This window comes from Cynocephalus volans, chromosome 3 (genome assembly GCF_027409185.1).
Source record: "Cynocephalus volans isolate mCynVol1 chromosome 3, mCynVol1.pri, whole genome shotgun sequence".
In the NCBI taxonomy this organism is placed as follows: domain Eukaryota; kingdom Metazoa; phylum Chordata; class Mammalia; order Dermoptera; family Cynocephalidae; genus Cynocephalus; species Cynocephalus volans.
In genome coordinates, this window is record NC_084462.1 from 133,489,129 (window position 1) to 133,502,531 (window position 13,403).

The following is a 13,403-nucleotide window of genomic DNA, read 5'->3' on the forward strand; positions in this document are numbered from 1 at the left end:
AATGAGTGTGTTTTGGGACAAACGTGTCAGAATTATGAGGGAGAAACTTGGCAGTGGAATATGCTTGACAAGAATTGGGAAACCGTACATTTCAGATTTTTTGAGACAGTCCTCAGTTTCTGGTTCAGAATGATGAGTATGACCCAGAGACCACAGAAAGGGAAGCACACTGAAGCTGCACACGTGTCGTTACCAGTCAGTCTTCACTAAGGAACCGACAGAGGCTATTTCTGCACAGAAAGATGAGGTGTCTGCGGGAGGAGGACTTAGTCCTGTTTCCACCAGGAGTATGTGAAAATTGAAAAGAGAGAACTTATAGTCTTTTGCCTCAAATGAGAAGACCAGGAGGTAGATGTCCAAAAAGCAGAATACCCATAACGACAGAGCAGGAAGGGAATACGAGGTGGCAGGAAACATGAGCACGTGTGCATAAATGTTTAGAGTTTTCTGGGCTTGTCTAATTCCAGCCTGTTGGAGTTTGTCTTTTGTAAGGGTAACCGTGGTTTAATAGTGAGCAAATACTAGTTCACATAATTAAAACCTGTTGAGTTGAACAGGAAACATTCAAGAGAAATCTGCAGGTGCCTGGAAGCCAGGGTGACGCTCAGAGGATCTTGGTATGTCAGCTCTCTCTCCCCCAAAGGGAGTGTCCCTGGAATGAAGCCACCAGTGTCAGGAGAGGAAATAGGCAGCTTGTAAAAAGTAGGAGCAGCCTGAAAAGGTTCTGAACTTATTAATAAGCTGCTAGCCCTGGGGAGAGTGTAAAAGGCATCTGGGGTATTTGCATTTTTGTTTATTAAAGAAAGGAGAGTGTCTTACAACCCTCTCTCTCCAATTCATTCAGGATGTGTAATTTCTGAGACTACTGCCATCTCGGGGTTTGAATCTGTTTTCAGCTTCACCCCAGATTTCACCACACATATTAAAGACAGTTCCAATATGACTTAAAAAAGAAAAGCCAGCCTGCATTCTAAAATCCAATTTTGTACCGTGAATAGGTTTTTTTTCTGAAGGGACGCATGTGATCTCAGCCCTCCTCAACATCCTGCATTCTTCTCATTCCGAGGCCTGGTCACATCGCAACCAGAAGCCCTCGTCCTCGGCGCTTGGCACTTCGTGATGAATGGGAGGCGCGCCCAGCTCTGGCTGTGCCTTAAGTTTCTTCCAAACCAGAGTGGAGACAAATGGGTGTGTGACTCACCATAATCCATAGCGAGACATGGTACATGCCATGAGAGAGAAATAAACTAAGTGCTAATGCAAAATTAATCTCATTAGGGAAATTTGTTTATGGTGACATTTGAAATGAGCCTGAAAAATGAGTAGGATATTGACAGATGGAAACGAGTGTCACTGGTATTATTATGGTATTAATTTAAATAATATCTATTTCTAATAATATCATGGAGATGTTGTGGGGCCTAGTCTTGGCATATTCTTCTACTGCCAGCAGCACCCTGACTATCCTTTGGAGGACAACCTTTCCCTCACTCCCATCGTAAGTCGTTTGAGTGAGGCTGGCCCCACGCTGATTCTGGGTAAGGCATGTGACCCAGACTGGCCAGTAAGAGAACCATATTCCTTTAGCCCAGTGATTGGTTCAGGGTGGGCATGTGACCCAAGTTGGGCTAGTTCTGTAGCTTTTGCTGCAACCACTGGGGGAGAAGCATCCTCCTTCTGCTGGGGTTCCTGAGTCAATGGGTTGTCATTCAGAAGCTTCAAGGGGTCTGTTTTGTCACTACAGAAGGAAAACCTGAGAAATGGGGAACGAGATTCCTGAATCTTTCATTTGAGCACCTGGATCCAGTTGTGCCTGAAACTCTACTCTTGAACATTTTAGTCACTCAAGCCAATAAATTCACTTTTCAAAATAAGCTATATGTGCTATGTTTGTGCTTTTCCCTTGCAAACAAAAAGTCCTAACCAAACAAACAAAAAGCTGTGTGGGTAAGTGGGGTAGCAGATTTACACAGCAGGTTTCTAGCAAAAGGAAGTCTCCCTGCTGCTAACATCTTCCAGCTCAGCTTCCTAGACCCCAGTGACTAAGACATTGGGACTTTATTCTTAAACCACCTGGTCTGAGGCCTTTCACGGATCTAACTGACTTCTGTGTGCTGGATATTTTTCCATGAATCAGAAATGAAAGATGCAGTGCTGTAGCCACAGAGCAATAAAAACAGCTCATTTACCTTTCGTGTCTCTCCAAGTTTTGTTTTTTCTGGGTCACACATCATAAGTGAAGAGTCATAATGACAATCCAGTTTGGATTTATTAACAGTTGAATAGACTATTGAGAAAAGATTTGTTAATCATCAGAAGCAAATTCATTGTAGAAGAATTACAGACAGAGTGGGACAACTGCTTTGAGCCAGCAAATTTTCTGCTCCTTCAAGGAAAATTCTTAGATGTTAAAATTAAGTATCTGGAAATGCAAGGATATAACTACTTTTATTGAATGCTTCCTATGTTCTTGATACAAAGGACAATATTTGCCTACCTGCTCTCTTAATTTCATCAACTCTATGAGGTAGGTCCTAAATCCCATTTTATAGGTGGGGGATGAGGCAGACACTACCAGTTACTTCCAAACATCCACTCTCTCCTCGTTTCTTCCAGAGAGACAACCCCAAGCAGTCACTGCTTCTAGCTCAAAGTTCAGGCTCTTTGGGTGATTGCTGTGGCCTCTCCTGCAGCTGTGAATGGCCATGAGATAGGGTTCTGGCCAGTGAGACCTGAGTCTTCTGGGGATTTCTGGAAAAGTATTGCTTTCCAGATATGGGCACTGACCCCTCTTCCTTATTTCTTCCTTCTCCCTTCCTGGAATGTTGGTTTGAGGCTGGTGGTAGAGTAGCCACGTTGTGACCTTGAGGTAACCATGAGAAGGAAAATCACATTCTGAGGGCAGTGGACAGGAAGACAGAAGGAACCCACTGTAAAGCACTGCACCTCCTGAAAAGGACTGTCTTCAGTCTTGTTATGTGAAGAAAATAAACCATTATTTGGTTAACCCAGTGAGGTTGGGTTTCTGTTCCAGACAACCGAATGCAATCCTTAATTGATCCAGGGAAATTGAGCTGAAGAAGCTTACCAGACTTGCTTGCATTTCCATGTAAAGTGATGTCTCAAAATTGGATAAGACATGGTGCCCACTCTTTTTCTAAACATTTAATTGCACGTATTTGTGGGCTACAGTGTGTTGTTTCAATACATTTATAATGTACATTGATTCACTTAAAGTAGCACAGCTTTTGTTGCCTGTTACATGGTACCCACTCTTACAGTGTTCACAGGCTAGTTTGGGAGGCAGATACATAAAGAAACAATTATAATATAACATCATTAGTACAATAATAGTGACTTGCAGAGGGTATCATGGGTGCTTAGGGGAAAAAAAAATGAAAGAGAGACAAAAGTGAAACAGAAGTTATCCAGGCAAAAAAGAGAAATGGGAAAAGAGATTACAGCTTGAATAAGGGTATGGAAATGAGGCACAGCACGGCCTAGGCAGGGGGCCACAAGCCAGTCTGAGCTGTTGGAGCATAAAGGATAAGGCAGGTAGTGGTGAGAAAAGTAACTGAAGAGGTGTTTCATTTACTTATTGCTGCATAATAAGTCACCCCCAAATTTAGTTACTTAAAACTACATTTTACAATTTTTCATAGTTCTGCAATCTGAGCTGAGTTTGGCTGGATGGTTCTTCTGTTCATGAAGTATCTGCTGGGACTGGAACACCCAAGAAAGCTTCTTCACTCCCATGTTTGGAGCCTCCAGCTGGAATAACTAGAATAGCTGCCTGGCTGGGCATCTCTCTCTCTCTCTCTCTCTCTGCATGGCATGTGGAAAGCTTGGGCTTCTTCATAGCATGGTGATCTCAAGGTAGTTGGACTTCATGAATGGCTTCTAATTGGGAAGAAAAGGAGCTTGCCAGTGCTCTTAAGGTCTGGACTCAGAAGTAGAACATCACTTCCACTGCACTCTGTTGATCAAAGCAAGTCACAAAGCTGGCCCTGAGTCAAGGGAGAGAAAATCATTTCTGCTTCTTGATGGGAGGACCAATACACACAAATAGAGAGAGATGAATTAACAGTGGCCATCTTTAGAGACTACCTACCACTGAGGTTGGAAGGGTGCAGATGAAGGTTATGACCTTGTCTGCTTCAGGTAGGTTGTTATGAACACCAGACCTGAGGGGTTTACCCTGCTTCATATGTGCAATCTGAAAGGAGAACTCCTCTCAGGCTGCCCTGACTCATCAGAGTAAAACAGACAGAGAACTGTGATTAGGTAGAGATAGGGCTGGGGTTTGGTTTCTCTGGCATATGGCATGGACTGAACTCAGAGATTCCCATGTGTCATGGGAATGGTTGAGGTGAGAGTCAGAGAGCCTACTATGGTGTCCGCAGTGGTGAAGGGCAAAGTGAGCCTACAGTACAGGCTGGGTGGGCCTCTCAGGACACGGACTGGATGGGAGACTGGCAGGGAACATCCAGAGTCAGAGAGGTGGGGGAAGCTGAGCTAAGACTGAGTCTACCTGGGGGAATCACCAAATCCTGGCTAAGCCAAGAGACCAGACAAGGAGTCCCGCCTGCCTAGGAGCAGAGGTCAGTGAGGATCTAGAGGACACAATACAGCCTCCAGAGCCTCATCTCCTAACTCTCCCGACCCCCACCCTGAAGGTCACAAAAGACAATACCCTTCCCACCTAAGGAACTATCCAGCTGCCCCTTGCAGAACAGGACAGGAGAGACAACCTGAGAGACTGAGCCTAAAGGGACAGCTGTATTTAAATGATCTCGTCATAGCATTTCCTGGACTGCGCTAAAATTTACTCAGCAAGAGAGGCTCATAAGGAAGAATAGATATGTTATAATGAAATAAAGAAGCCATGTTAAGAAAAATTACAAAGCAAGAACAGGAATACGACAAATTCAGGATAGCAGTTACCTCTCTATGGGGGAGGGGAAGGGGAGCGTGGGAGTCCACAGGGAGCTTCGGCTGTTCTGCTAAGGTTTTATTTCTAAAGTTAGGGGATGGGTACACGTGTGCTGTTATATTTTTTTTGTGCCTTTTTGTGTGTCTTAATTAGTTCATAATGTCACTTTTTAAAAGGCTACACTTCTGAATAGATTTGTGGCCTACAATGCCAAGTTTAGGTCTTGAACATACTGTATGGGAGTGGGGACACAGAAGGAGGCTTGAAACAGGACTCAGATTCACTTGTTAGAAAAATTGCCTCGGCTGGATTTGAGAGGGACAAGAGTAGAGACAGGGAAACCGGTGAGGAGGCTGCCACACCAATCCAGTGAGAGGTGACGATGGCCTGACCTCCCAGGTGGTGGTTGGCGTGGCTTAGGAGTCAAGTTGGTGGACTCGGTGATGAACAAGGTGTGGGGGGTGTGGGCAAGGTTTCTGGTTGAGTAAGTGGATGGATGGGGAGCCCTCCCTGATTTGATTAAGATAACAGAATCCAAGTGGAGGGTGTATTTAGGTGGAAAGGCAAAGAGTTCAGTCAGGACAGGTTGGGTTGGAGGGGCCTGTGGGACATCCTGATGGAGATGACCAGCTGGAGGGTGGATTCCAGAGTCTGGACCCCAGAGAAGAGATCTTGGAGACCCCAGCATTGATGCAAACTGAAACTGAAGAAGTAGATGAGAAGCCTAAGGGAGAGCAAGTAGGAGAGCAGAAATGAGGGGCACAGCATCCCCTCAGCCTGGGAAAGGGATGCCCGCAGCTGTTCTCAGCTCTGTAGACACCCCCTCACCATCTCCTCTGGAGCCCCAACCTTGGCAAGCAGAAAGAACCACCACCTGCCTCCACCGCCTGCAGCAAGCTCCCGGTCTCTCCCCGCCACTGCCACCCCCTGCCCTGTCCACTCCGTTCTCTGCTCACTGTCCAGATTTGCCTGCCCACTGGCTTGCTTTCCTCTCTCTCCAAAAACATTAAAAGTGGCAGAGAGAAAGGCTCCCCCACCCCACCAGGGTGAGGTCCCTACTCAGGAAAGAGAAAGCCCAGCAACTCCGCAGGACCTTTCCCCTCCAAGGTCAGAGTGTAGTGAAGGCCCGACCCTGCAGCCTCCTCTGAAGTATGGGCCGTGCTCTCCATTCTTCATGGATCAGAGGACAACATTCTCTTGCAGAGTCTTCATTGTGCGGGACAGACAAGGAGAGGGAGGCGGTGGGAGAGCCAGGGGTGCCTGGGCTTCTGTCTGCTTCGTTGGCCACGAGTGCTCACCCCCTGCTGGCACCAGCCCTGTCCCAGCCGATTGCCTTTTCCTGCTTCATCCCAGACATGCAGTTTAGGTAATGTGCCATCTTGTAGCACTGCCACAGTACCTTAGATCTCAATTTCTGAACACTGGGCTCTGTGGAAACCTTACAAGGTCCGAGTAGCTAGCACTTTATTGGTATTCTTGAGAAAGAAATATAAAACTATTATTTCCCTGATGATGGGTGTGCTGAAATAACAGGAATTCAGAGAAATTTTGGTTGATAGGGCAGTTAGGGAAAGTGTGTACAGGAGGGATCCCAGACTGGCTGGCTCCTTTTCTTTGGTCCCTCATCTTCCTTTATCTTTTGTTATAATAAATGCAAGACAGTGTCAGTCTTTGTCCCTGTTGACAACCTTCTCTACAGACCCTGTCTCCTTGAACCAGAAATTTCTTTGTTTCTTAAAATTTAGATTCTGATATGAAGTTTAGTTTCTAAATTGGACAGAGACTGCTCTGAGTTCTAGGGGAAAAGGGTTTTCTGCCCCAAATTGGAATTAAGGGAATTTGGGGAAAGCCAAAGCAACAGAGTTGAATTTCAGAAATATCAATCTCTTGAAGCATTTCTCCAGAAAAGTATACTTCAATTATGGTATAAAAATGTATCCGTGGGAATATTAGAGGGTTTTGGTTTACAAACAACCCTGTAGTCAAGAGTAATACAGCTATGTAATAAGATAATCAAGAAAGAAAAGTTTTCATACAGAAAACATTTTAATGAGTCACTTCAAACTGTTGCAACATCTACTCTGAGATCTTAGAATTGCTTTCAGAGTGATTTACTTACCAGCACTTTGGAACTCACTAGTGCAAACTGGCCTTCTGGTATAGAGAATAGGCACGTACAAAGAGGCAATCTGCATTCTTGTGGTCTCTCTTTCCACACTATCAGTGGGCTTTCATGGAACTGTGCAGGGGATATCAAAAAGTCCATCGATTCATTCCTCTGCCTCCAGGCTTCTCAGGACCCCCACTGCGACCCACTCTCACTACAGGTTTGCCCTTCTGGGATGATAGGCCTGCCCCAGACCTTCCGGGTGTTGACAGCCAGCCAAAAGGATCAATAAACTGGGGAAGGGGTATGCTACTGAGATCCAGGAGTTGTCTTTTCCAGGTAATATATTTACATTTTAATAGGGGTTTACTGGAGGGAAGGTGGAGGGACATTCATTTAAATGGATTTCCAAGCATTGAAACAAGCTGGTGTGTGTGTGTGTATGTGTGTGTGTGTGTGTGTGTGTGTTGGGAGAGAGAGAAGAAGGAAGAGGAGGATGAGGATGGAGAAAGGGAAGAGGAAGGAGATAATGGCTACCATTTATCAATTCAGCAAAAGAACACAGAGAACACCCATTGTCCCTCCATCCAGAAACGAGCACTGCTAATACCTTGGCATGTATCCTCCCAAGCACTTAGTGTCATAGATACAAATGAATATTCTTATCTCTAGCACTCAAATTGAGACACTTTTATATACTTAAAAGAAAATCACACAGTTTCATATGTACCATTTAGTAACACTTACAGTCCCTGTTCCAGTAATCATACTTCTAGGAATCTATCCGAAAGAAAAATCTAGAATAATGAAAATAACATTAGCCATCATGTACTGAACATTAATTGTGTACCAAGGGTTTTACACACAGTGGCTCATTTAATTCTTCCATCAGCCTTACAAAGCAGGTAACATCATCCCTCACGTGAGGCTGGAGAAGTTGCTAGCACATTGGTGTCAGCTGGGGCTCGGTGTGGGGGAGGGAACCCCAGGACAAGACCTCAAGCACTTGGAGCCTCTCAGAAGTGAGTGTACCTCCCTGTCCTGGAGTTTCCTGTTCTCCACAAATGCTTCAAGGGCTGTGGATGGGAGGAACGTGACCCAACATCTTGCCTTCACACCCTGGGGTAAGTGGCAGCAGGTGACAGAGCCTGCTGTGCCTCCCACCTAATTTCCTCTTCCATGAAGCCTTCCCACATCTCTCAGACCAGTCTTGTCTCTCCTTCCCCTGTGCTTTCTCAGTGCTCTTGGGTGACCTCAGACCAGCACAGAGAATATCTTACTGACTCCCCTCTAGTCACAGTGTTTCTTAAAATGTGGTCCGAGGGTCCCAATCAGAACTATCTAAGGAGCTGTTAAAAGTGCAGACCTACTGAATCGGATTCTCTGGTTCAGATTCTCTGGTAGCATACCAGGGTGGGAGAGAAACCTCACTGACACCTAAGTCTCCTGAGAGCAGGGACCTTGTCTCTTTGTTCTTTGTGTCCCCCACAGCACTTAGCACAGTGCAACACAGTGTTTGGTGAATGCACAGATGTATTGCTTAGGAAGGAAACGAGAGTATGGATGGTGGAAAGAGTGAGCTTATGGGTGTGGAGTAACTGAAGAGGGTATGATTTTAGAGCTTTTGCAGGAGGGGGATGAGATGGAAGCATCAGGGCTGATTTGGGATGCCAACCCCCGGGGTCCTTTGAGTGCTACCAATACTCAGTCAATATCTTCCCCCTTCTTTTTGCCATAGACACATACTTTAGCCCCAGAAAATTTTCTTGAAACCTGAACTTTCAGTGCCAGAATGAGTAATTGTGTATAAAGTGGGTCACAAGGAAGTGATAAGTAATGCACAGACTATTTTAACTGCTGAATCAGAAATTTTTATGCTATGTTATGAAATATGCAGGAAGAAAAATAAGCAGATGATAGAAGTGGAAGGAATCCTAAAATAATATTTTCACAAACAAATTCAGGCCCAACACGTGCTTGGGGTGTGTTGGGAGGTGGCTCAAATGATATACACTCCTGAGAGTTGAATTGAAATAAAATTGCTGAACTAGCAGTCTTTCCAAATGACATAGGATTTACTGAGGCACAAGACCCGCAGCTTCGGCAGTGTCGTGGGGCATCTTTGTCACTCTGCTTCACAATGTGGGCAGGCAGGGCTTAAAGAAAGCAGAGACAACACAAAACAAAACAAAACCCACTAAGTTTTAAAATCTGTTCTTTCTCCTCCTACCACACTAAAACAAAACCCACCTTTTTGGTTTTTGTTTCATAGATTTTTTTTTATTGTGGTAAAATATACATAACATGAAAATTACCATTTTAACTATTTTTAAGTGTACAATTCAGTGGCATTAAGTGCATTCATGATATTGTGCAACCATCACATTATCCATTTCCAGGACATTTTCATGATCCCAAATGGAAATTCTGTACCCAGTAAGCAGTGACTACCTATTCTCTCATCTCCAGTGCCTGGTAACCACCTCTCTGCTTTCTGTGTCTGTGCAAACTGTTCTCCACAGTGGCTGTACCATTTTACATTCCCACCGGCGATGCACAAAGTCTCTGATATCTCTACATCCTCACCAGCACTTGCTACTTTCTGTTGTTTCTTAAAAAGTAATAGACATCCTAATGGCTATGAAATGATATACCATTGTCTCTCTTTTCTGGTGGATTTGTAAATAGGTATCATACTGAAGACACATAGTAATTTCACATAGTTTAGGTTTTGCAACAGAAATTAGGAATCATAACATGTACTGAAAATATACTAAGGATGTTTAAAATTCATCTCATTGTGCACACTATCTTCTTATCCTATTTTTGGTGTGAAGATCTAAACTGCCCTTCTACATTCTCATTTTATGTATTAGTTATTTTTTCTTCTAGACACAAGTTTCACAGTTGCCTATGTTCTAAAAATACTTTTCGTATATGGCATTCAAAGATGTTTAAGCTCTGATGACAATTGTCATTACTTCTGGTGTCCTATTGAACCAGCCTCTGAGGTTGAGTGGATTCTTTTGGTTCCATTGTTAAGTTATACACATTTTGTAGACATTAGGAGCAAAGAGGAGAAGTTATTTCTTTGAGGTTGAACTGTGGTCTTTTCTTAAGACACATTATAGTCAAGTGACAGAGCTAATGTATTGAAATATTCTGTTAAATCTTAATTTTCTTTGGGCATAACCAACACAGTTGAATAGAGAAAACTTTCACGAACACTTGGTCAATAAATATTTGAGGGACTACTATGAGCCAGCCATTGTGCTGGGTGCTTGACACACATTGGTGACTACTAACCAGACCTCACGACATGTGGTAGAAGTTTGAAGAAATGAGACAATCCTACTCTTATGCCTTCTTGACTGACATCTTAAGGAATAACTTTCAGGAGTTCATGGATAAAGTTGGCCCAAGACCAAATCATACTTATTGAATTGATTTTTACCCTATATTCTTCCCGAAAGGAATTGAATTGGTTTAACAAGAGATACATACAATAATATTAATACACAAAAAGGTAAAATCAGGATCAAGAAGTAAGGAGAGTAGCAACATATTAGCCTTAACTTACATACATTTGACACAAGTACTATTATGTGGTTACTATGTTACTATGCTTGACACAAACTCTAGGGATGACAAGTAAGGGCTCATTTTTCTCATATGACAAGAAGCCTGAAATTATGCCATCCAGGGCTAGCACAGTAACTCTATCAGGAATTCAGTTTATTTACCCTTCTGCTCTGCCATCCTTCACGTGAATTTGTCTTCATGCTGTCAACTCATGGCCCCATACTTTACTAGGAAGGGTCTGAGATTTTATCCTACTTATGAGCTAATAAATTAGCCTGTCATGGTTTCATGGATGCTGGCAGAAAACACGAGACTCCTGGGTCAGAGACAATGGCCGTTACCACTCACAGCACAGCAGGCAGCACGCACATCAGCATGTTGGTGGCAGTTCTCCTTGCCCTCAAATCCCACAGAGGCAATACAGATAGGCCCACAGGAATGCCTGCCTTTGCAGTGGGTTCTTTATGGGAGAGGAACTCTGAGCTTAGGGACCCCAAATCTTATATAATAGGCAATAAGCAGGCCTGCCCTTTGCTCTGCAGGAAAACGTTATTTCTATCTTCCAAGGTTCTAAGCAAGCCTCTCGTTTGCTCTGGAGAGACAGCATCTGTCTTCCAAAGCTGTATGCTATACAAACATCCTTGGAAAGATAGCCAAATAAAAGACATTCAGTGTTCCTGCTTGCAAGACACACAGAAATGTGAGAGAGCATGGAGAGTTGTCTCCCAACAATATCCTTCTCAGGGACTTCTGCCTCTGTATTACTGGCTGGGACTATTTCATATGGCCACCTCTAGCTGCAAGGGAGATTATGAAATTCAGTATTTTTGTTTGGTCACATTATTGCTCTAAACAAAATTTTGGTTCTGTTAGTAAGGAGAGATAAGCAAGGGATAGAGCTTCACAAGAGCAGGACAAAAACTACGCAGGTGATTTTATCTAATGTGTGGCTAATGAATCTTTCCCACGGTGCAACAAATTTTATGGCATTTTGTTTATTAATCCTTCTAGAAATAATTTGTACAACCTGGACATAATAAAATTTGGATTTTTATTCCCAATCAAGTATGATTTTATCAATTTCACATAAGCGATTAGTCGTTTAGTGCAGAATTTTAATGTCACAGCTGCATAATATATAAGTGTACAAGCCCATAATTCCTCAGAACTCTCCCCTTTTAAAAAAATCCATATTAGTTATTTTTACAGAAAATTTTTGAGGGTGAGAATAATAATTCTTTTAATTCAAGAAAAATTCTATGTCATGAAATTTCCCCCAACCTTTGAGTATCTATAGTTTAAGGAACACATTCTACTTTGTAAACAGATATGTGTTAAGAGGTTTATAAATATGCCATTTCTGGTTTCATTTATTTTAAGATTTTTTTCATGTCATGACAGTCATTTGGGGCTGACAGTGTTACCAAGGTAATTATGTTCTAAAATACTGGTTCTGGTGAATATTGATCCTTAGCACTTCCACACCTTTCAATACAATGATCACCTCTCTGTGTGAAGGAGGCTTTGCTCAGCACATTTAGGTCAAGGAGTCCACACCCAGTGATGGTTAGGTACTGTAAAGTAAATCTGCTGGATTTTACTCTCAGGAACCCAGGCTAAGGACTCCATTGAAAATCAGACTCAACCCACATCATTATGGCTTACATTTCCATTGCAACAGATAGGAATGGAAATTCTGTGTTTTCTTTTCAGCTGCACAGTATGAGCTCAGAAGCTCAGTAAATGTAACATACAAGGAATTGAGGGAAATTTGGGGATGTGAATGGACGTGCCATCCCTAGAGGCAAAGAGTTGGTAAATTAGTTTTCAAAACTCTTACTATATGATTTTGAAATAAAAGTGCTTCTCTTCTGGAAGGGAAGGAGAGATTTTCATCTAGATTGTGCACTGGAACTTAGTGACTGATCTGAATCAGAGTCCAGGGGCATTGTGGAGGTGATAGTCAGGGTGATGGCAGGGCAATTGCAGATGGAGTTTGCCTCTCTTCTCCATAAATGGGGTTTTGTGGATGAGAAAGGGGAGGCCTGTTAGAGAGAGCAGCTTTGAAAACTTAATTCTCCTTGCCAAGAACTAATGGGCTGTCTTCAATGTGCATGAAAATATATTCTGCACAGTGACCAGAGAAGCCAAAATGAGGCCTCTACAGACCTAATTTGGCATCAGCCTATCTCCATGTGAGAAAATCTGGATATGCTTATTTTACTCTCTGCTGTAACTAAGAAAAAAAACAAACAAAAACCCTGCAAAGGTTCATTGAGACAACTGTCGGTCACAAAAAAGGAATTTGAACAAAGATAACGTTAGTTACATTTCATCCATGTGTTCCTGAAGCCTGCACAGTGCTGATAGTTAACAAACACAATTTAGCCCTTCAACATTAGATTAAAATTTAACCAAATCAACATAGACTTTGTATAATGAAAAGAATCTACACACACACACACACACAGATATCTTTCGATACCTCAAGAACTATTGACAGAATTAAGGGATTCCAAGATCAAGTGGGACATTTCATTTTCTTATCATCTTTGTCTTGTGTTTGGAGAGGTGAGCGTGTGTTTCAGGTGTGTTTCAGTGAAATGGAAATGCAGAAGAAAGTGCGGTGGAAGGAACCTCCCCTGTTACCTGAAGCGATAGCTAACCTTTGCAGAGCTCTATCAGCCAGGCACTGTTTGCTCTTCAGCGCTTTACAAATAGCATTTCACTGACTGCTTATTATGTAATAATAGTCCCTTGAGGTGAATGCTATTGTAATCT